We start from the raw sequence: 8,596 nt of genomic DNA, 5'->3' as shown, positions 1-8,596 counted from the left end.
CCATAAATATCTGCAATGTACATTCGTTTATAAAATAAACGATTAGTGATGCTTGGCAACATTTTTCCAAAATGTGCATTTGTTCATATAATTTATTTATAACATAAACATCTATTGCTGGTTTGTAAAAATTTTTTTAGAAAACATCATTGTAAATATAATTTCAGCAAGGTGAGAGGAAAAACCGATTAATTTTTGTTTAATAACGTCCAAAATGTGAATTTGTTTATATAATTTGTTTATAAAATGAACGAATATTTATGGGTGGCAAATTTTTTTTCGAAAAAATCACTGCCAACATAATTTCAATACAATAGGAAGAAAAAACGGTTCCTTTTCGCCTAAAAACGGCCAAAATGTGAATTTTTTTATATAATTTGTTTATAAATAAACAAATATTGATAGGTGGCAAATTTTTTTTCAGATAACATCACTGGCAACATAATTGCAACAAGGTAGAAAGAAAAAACGGTTTCTTTTCGCCTAAAAACGGCCAAAATGTGAATTTGTTTATATAATTTGTTTATAAAATAAACAAATAACATTTAATGTTGAATTTAAATATTCACGTATCATCCTCACAATGAAAGCAAGCGATTTCAGAGCAGAAATATACGTTGAAGTCGAATAACCCTTAATGTCGAGTATTTGTTAATACAATTTGTTTATAACAATTAACTATGCAAGTTAAGAATTTTTTTATATTTCATATACCCCTGTGCACTAAATTCAAGGGACGAGAAGTATAAGAAAAATTTGGTCTAGAAGATAAAAAGTGAAATTAGAAAAATCGACATTTTTTTCGATGTTTGCATTAAAATAAAAATTAAATAAACAAAAAAATAAAAAATCTACTCTCACCATTTTCTGAAAAATTTAGTTCTGAATTTTTCAAAAAAAAAAATTCTAAAATCGGTGCATAATTGCGTTCTAAATGTCATTTTGAACCTCGTTTTCCGATATCACCCCACTGTGCGCCGGCACGCACTACACGGCGAGACACACGAGTCAGAAGTCATCAGGAGTGGCACGCACGACACACGCTAAATCATATACCTAACATGCGAGCCGCCACACAGTGGGATATTTTGGATTTGTTCGTGCAAAAAATCGACGACTCGTCAATTTTGAACCGAATTGAATTTTTGTTTTTTTAAAATACTCGTGAATAAATTTACTATCGGATAGATAACAAACTATTACGGTTTAAATCTTCAGTATGTCAAAAAAACGTCAACGAACGTCGGCAGTCGTCGGCCGATTTTTAGGGTATTCAGATGTGAGTAATATTTGGTAATTCGTACAAACAATGCTTCATGCTCATTGTTATTTATGTTTTCAACCATATCAAGTGCAAACCTTTCTATTCACATTCTATTTTTGCAATAAAAGTTTTAAATAATAGTTAATAAACGTTCATTTTAATAAAAACTGTAAGAAAAAAAGATTTAGAATTCTATAAAATACTCTTTCGTTGATTTCTTCAGAATAAACGTTTCGCTGTCGAATAATTTTAAAATAAAAGTATTAACGTTATGAACGTTTATTAAATATTATTTATAACTCTTATTACAAAAGTAGAATGAGAATAAAAAGGTTTGCACTTATTGGTTGAAAACATAGATAGCAATGTTTCTACGAATTACCAAATATTACTGACATCTGAATAGTCTAAGAATCGGCCGACAACTGCCGACGTTGGTCGACGTTTTTTTTTTTTTTTGACGTACTGACGATTCAAACCGTAATAATGGCGAATCTATCCGACAGTACGTTTATTCACGAGTATTTTAAAAAAACAAAAATTCAATTCGATTGAAAATTGACGAGTCGTCGATTTTTTGCACGAACAAATCCAAAATACCCCACTGTGCGCCGCGCCGCACAGTGGGAGAAAAAACACATTTTTCGGACAAAAATTGTCTGACAGTGCAATTCTTAACGGATTTTTATTTTTTAGAATTAACCATAAGGCCTTCAGGTATACCATCTAACTGCGCAATTTTCATTTTGAGTTCACAGAAATTTGTTATTTAACAACAAACTTACAACTTTTTGTTGCTAAACTTTTCCATGATACCATTTCTTCTAAGACTTTGAAATTCATTTTAAAAAAGTCATAAATCAATGTAAAAACTAACCACAAATAATTTATTAGTGGGCTAGAGTAACAAAAAAATGTTTAATAATGTTGAAAACAAATTAATTAACAAAAGTCATTTTTTCGTGATTTGCAATGATTAACTAATTTTGACCCATAGATTTTGTATAAAGTATCTCAGAAAATGATGTGCGCTTACAATAAGTTAAGAATAGCTAATGACAGCCAATTATTTAAACAGTTTTTATAAACAATTGCACATTTTGACCATTTTTTGATGAAAAGGCATGATTTTTTTTGCAGAATCAATTTAAACTATTTTTCCTTAGACACCTTGCTATCATATTTTTCATAGTGACAACAAATTTTAATTATTTAAACAATTTTTATAAACTAATGCACATTTTGACCATTCTAAGATGAAAAGGCTTGATTTTTTGCGGAATCAACTTAAAATGTTTTGCCTAAGAGTCCTTGCTATCATATTTTTCATAGTGTTCAAAAAATATTTATTATTTAAACAATTTCTTTAAAGAAATGCACATTTTGACCTTTTTTCATTAATAGGCTAGATTTTGTTTCGGAATCAATTTGAAATATCTTACAAAAGAATCTATGCTATTAAATTTGTAATAGTGACAGAAAATGATAATTATTTAAACGATTTTCATAAACAAATACAAATTTTGACCATTTTTTCATAAATAGGTTAAATTTTTTTGGCAAACATATCTAGGATTAAAAAAATTCTTGTTGTCACTATAAAAAATATGATAGCAAGGATTCTTTTTCAAGATATTTCGCATTGATTCTGAAAACAATTAAACCTATTCATGAAAAAATGGTCAAAATGTATATTTGTTAATTAAAATCGTTTAAATAATTATCATTTGTCACTATTAATAATATGATAGCATAGATTCTTTTGCAAAATGTTTTAAATTAATTACGCAAAAAAATCAAGTATATTAATGAAAAAATTGTCAAAATGTGCATTTGTTTAGAAAAATTGTTTAAATAATTAACATTTGTTGGTCACTATAAAAATATGATAGCAAGGAGTCATAAGAAAAACATTTTAAGTTGATTCCGTAAAAGAATCAAGCCTTTTCATAAAAAAATGGTCAAAGTGTGCATTTGTTTATAGAAATTGTTTGCATAATTAACATCTTTTGGTCACTACCAAAAACATGATAGCAAGGAGTCTTAGGATGAACATTTTAAGTTGATTGTCAAATGTTATTAAATAAATTAAATTAATTTTTATAAACAAATTATTTGTTAAAAGAATATTTTTTCACTATTTTCTGTAATTTTACGTTTTTTAAAGTTGTATGGCAAGAAATTTTGATAAAAACAATATAATGATGATATTTCTTTTAGAGCATATTATTTTTAATATTATAAAAAAATTTACTTTTATTATAATAAATTCATTTTTTTAATGTCATTTTATTAAATTAGAAACTTTATTCTAATTTTACAAAACTTCCTAAATGCTTGATTAATCTTATGATTTTTTTAAACAAATGCAGAAACAAAAAGAATTCATAATTTATTGATCAATTTTATGCCTTTTTTAAAACAATTTCAATTTAAAAATGTATTATTGGGGCCTTCTATGATAATAATGGAAAAATTATTTAATTTATTAATAATTTTTCTATATTTCGTTTTTTAGTTTTAATCGTAAAAAATAGAAAGAAAAAGATAAAAAATGAAAGTTTTAGAAACCCCACTTACGGGATGAAAAAGAAATTAAAAGAGGGAAATTGTGATGAGCGTGTGCCCACGCAGCGGAAAGATTTTTTTTTTGACTGTTAATGATGTTTTTCAGGATTAAAACACAAACTACGCATCCTATCAAAAAGTTATTGATAACAAGGTCGTAGACCTTTTTCAAATGCACAATTTTTGTCTACTCATCTTTTACCGTATTTTCCATATTTTGACTGAACAATATAATTTATGGATTTCTCATTATTTTTTATGCTGTCAAAATTTGAATTTCCGATTTTTCAAGAAAATTTAAAAAGTTGTTATGATAATCTTGTGGGGCACTCAAAAAGTACTAGCGTTAAAAAAAATTACCGACAAATGTCCGAATAATGCAGCTGTTTAATTTTTTTTTAAATCATAGGATTAATCAATAAATTATTCATTTTTTTAATTCATCATAAAGTTCCTGATTAAAAAAAAATATAATGAAAAACAACGAAGTTTTCTGTCAAAACATGCCTGATTAATGCATTTGTTTATTGGAATTTTTTATAATATTAACAATTATCATCTCAAGAAGAAGTTTTTTCATCATTATATTGTTTTTTCCCAATTTCTTGCAATATAACTTTAAAAAAACGAAAAAGTATGAAAAATCGTAAAAAACATTCTTTCAACAAATAATTTGATTATAACATTTTTTATTGTTTATTATATAATATTGGAATATCGTTAACTAATGTTACTCTATTAAACTTAGCGGATTCTAACAATTTATGTCTTATTGACGAGCAAAAAGAACGTCAAATAGAAAAAATAGCCATTAATTTCGTCATAATTGTTTATTTATACAAAAAAAATTGAAATCCTATTTTAAAAATCTGCCGCAAAACTCGAAATACAGCTAATAAATATTAGCAGAAGAAGCACGAATTTGAAAGTACTATTTTTGATAGTAAAATTATATTTAAAAAATCTCAACAGTAATACTGTTTAACTTTTTAGTACGATTATTAACATGGGGTCGAATGAAATCGATTTGATAAACTACAAAATTTTTAATAAATTATAAACATATGCACATGTTTTAAATAAATTTTAAATGAAACTTAATTTTCTATTTTTCATAAAGGCTAATATTTTTTGGATAAAGTCTCATTAAAACTCATAAAACTCATTAGTACTTTTTAATAAAAATGTATTTAAAATTCATACTTCTTTCTTTAATATAATCAATTATAATTTATTAAATTAATTTACTGAAATAAACCTTTTAATTTCAATAAAAATTTCTTTTTGTAATTCTCATTAAGATATTATTCAATTTATATCGTGATGGCTTGATTAATTCTAAAAAATTGATTTACTAAAAACGTACTATAAAAACTTATTTGATTGAATAAAATGTTTGGTGGTTAGTACTCATAAAATTGTGTATACATCTAATCAAACAAAATTGTCAGCGTCATTTTCAGTTGGAACCGACTTGGAACTGGCATGCGGGCAGTTTCTTAATCGCCTACGTGTCAGCTTTCATTTACACTAACTTTTATCACGATCAGTTCTCACCTTCGAAAAAATGCAGTGGGATCTCGGACTATAAGAAACATTTATGTTTAAAACCGAATCAGACCCCTTTTTACAAGTTTTCTCCGTTGGGAGCGGCCGGGCAATGGACACCTGTCACCATTTTTTTGTCAGTACAGTAGAACCTCGATTATCCGGCCTTTGAGTATCCGAGGCTCCGCGTTATCCGACGCAAAGGGACTCATCCAGGCACTCCGCACTAACCGAGGTGTATGCTCGGATAATATAGAGAATCATTAATAAAACAGATATTGCAGCTAAAAAAACGATTGAGCAGATAGAAACAGTGCTTTAATACCGACTTCCTTGAGCCACGTTAGTTGCAATGCTTTGTACCTTAAACATAAATCCAAATTCGTAAGTTGTTTACTTTTATTTGCTAAATTTTTATATTTATTTTTCTATGTAAAATATATCAAATATTGACAACTCTTCCGAATTTTGTACTTCTTCCGTATTATCCGAGTTTTCGCTTATCCGAGGTACGTCCCCCCCCCCACATTACCTCGGAAAATCGAGGTTCTACTGTACTATTATTCCCTTACGAGACTTTATCATAGCTCATTAAGGTCCAAATTATGCAAACTCAATTTACAGTTTAATATACAATTTTATTGACTTTTTATTGATCCGAGTCTTATCAATATACTAAACTCTTCCTTTTAAATATTAATTCGTCTCGATAACTCCATTCAAGCCGGGGATAATGTTTTCTTGCATTAACAATTCTGGTGGCTACAATTTTTAATATTTTTTAATTTTTCAAAGTTGGGCTTCGTTCACAAATAGAAAATTAATCCACTTGAGTTTTTCAATTTTCTCCGGGCAGTTTTGCGACTTGAGAAACAACTGAAATTTCACTTTCAAAATCAAGGCTTCACCAACAGAGATTTTCGCCAGATTTGTTGCTCTTAAAACAACAATATTATTTCACCGAGATACGAGGAACGTCATGTAACGGGTAGAAAGATTTCGAATCAGCTTTGCTAAATGCGAAATCAGTGAATTTTTTTTTCATTGAGATAGAGTTACTTTTTCCCAAGTAAAAGGACTTTCTGTCCCAATATTTCATTCTGAGCTATCCTTATGGTACAAAGAATTGTAACTAACGCGGCTCAAGGAAGTCGGTAATGGAGGACTGATTCAATATGCTCAATCTTTTTTTCGCTGCTATATCTGTTTTATTAACGATTCTCCGTATTATCCGAGCATACACCTTGGTTAATGCGGGATGCTTGGATGAGTCCCGTTCCTCGGATAACGCGGAGCCTCGGATAATGGAAGGCAGAACAATCGCGATTCTACTATATAAGTACATACATTCTGACTGTATATAATTTAATAAAGTTAAATCCGGTTTAACCAGCAAATTAAAAATATGTTTGTCCAGCGAACTTTAAAGTATATAATTAGTCGCTTTCCTTGAACTCAGCCGATTTCGAGTCTAATTATGATAATGACATTACTTGCGATGAAGTAGAAATCGTAACGTAATTAAGAGCGCGATATCATGAGTTGATAAAAGATTAGATGGTAACCGCTGATATAACAAAGGTCCAGTAATAAACAAAACCAAGTATAGATTTGATCAATGTAAGATAATTAACTATGCAATCATATTCATATGCTTATAAACAGGAATTAATGAATAATAATTATAAAGCTAAATTTAATATGCACAGAGAAAATTTTCTTAGGAAACTTTACCGAACTTTTAAGTATAGATAAAAAATTAAATTTTTCACAATTACTCAACAGTTATACATTTTTTATTCAAGAAAATAAAATTTATTTCTGTAAAATCTTACAGAAAACGAAGTATCGGCAAAGTCCAATGGATCTAGCCACTTACTTCGATTTAGAATGTAAATGATAAAATCAAAATTTTAGTTGAATAATACGGTACCATTTAATTGCATTGAAAAATAAATCAATTTAATTAATTATTAGCAAAAACTATTCCGACAAATTAATTAAATTTTTCATATTTTGCCAATTGGTACTTATTCAATTTGGAAGAATTAGAATTTGAACTTGATTTATTATCTTAAAAATCATTCAAATTTAAGTATTTTTATTTATACATCATTAAAATTGAAAATTTTTTAATTTTCCAAATTAACCGTTGAAAATTATGCAAGTTTTACCATTAAACCAATTTCAATTCTGATTATACACAATAACAATTTCTTCCATTTGGAAGACTTAGAGTTGAAAACTTAAGTTTAGATCTTCAAAATTACCCAGCATTTTTATTTAAACATTTTTTATATTGTAGGGTGTTTAATTGTGAGTATTTAAAATTGAATTATGCAAAAAAAACATACGAAACTACATGATAAATTGCACGTAATGTACCAAACCGAAACCAATAGAGATACGATTTTAATCCTTATATAGTTCATTTTGTCGAAAAGTATCACTCACAGGAAAAAAAATTCAGACAAAAAATCTGTATTTCGATAAGTTCTATAACTTTTCTTTCAGAAATTTTTATTTATTTTGCATATTTGCTGAGATAACCGCAAAAAACCATGATTTTTATAGTTTTTTCATGGTGTCACCATGAAAATCGACTAGTCGCAAATTTTCACTATCGTTTTCGTAATCAGCGCGTCAAAATACATAAATATACATAGTATTAACGAAATCGTCGGTTTACGATATTCGGAACTCCAATCAAAAATGTAATATATGTATTTACTCTAAACAGGACGATTAATATTTTAAGTTAAAATACTCGCATCCATTTAATATTTATTTTTTAAATACATTTTTGTCTCTTAACGACTACGTGAAAATAGTTAATATTACCTGTGTGTTGGGCGTGTGGAATTTCGTATATTAATATGCTCCAATTGTGCAGTAAAAAAGAATCAAATTGATCCCTTATTTCAGTGTAAGCTGCTCTTCATACAATTGAAACCCGAATTCTTTGAATCCAGTAAAGCACCAATTCATTTCGTCCGGGCCATGGTCGGGCTCCCCGGCCAGCCCCCGGCCATGCTCCATGGCCGGACGCTGCCCAGCGCAAAGCTCCAGTAATTTACTTTAAAATATTGTTTTTAACTTTAATTTGGTCGTCCATTCTGAATTTTACAAAACCACAAACGAACATAACCATACTTTTTCCGATTTCCAAGAATAGAAATCATTGCAAGAACATATACAATCCAATTCTTGGCGGGG

This window comes from Belonocnema kinseyi, chromosome 1, assembly GCF_010883055.1.
Source record: "Belonocnema kinseyi isolate 2016_QV_RU_SX_M_011 chromosome 1, B_treatae_v1, whole genome shotgun sequence".
Classification (NCBI taxonomy): domain Eukaryota; kingdom Metazoa; phylum Arthropoda; class Insecta; order Hymenoptera; family Cynipidae; genus Belonocnema; species Belonocnema kinseyi.
Note: the sequence above shows the minus strand (reverse complement) of the source record.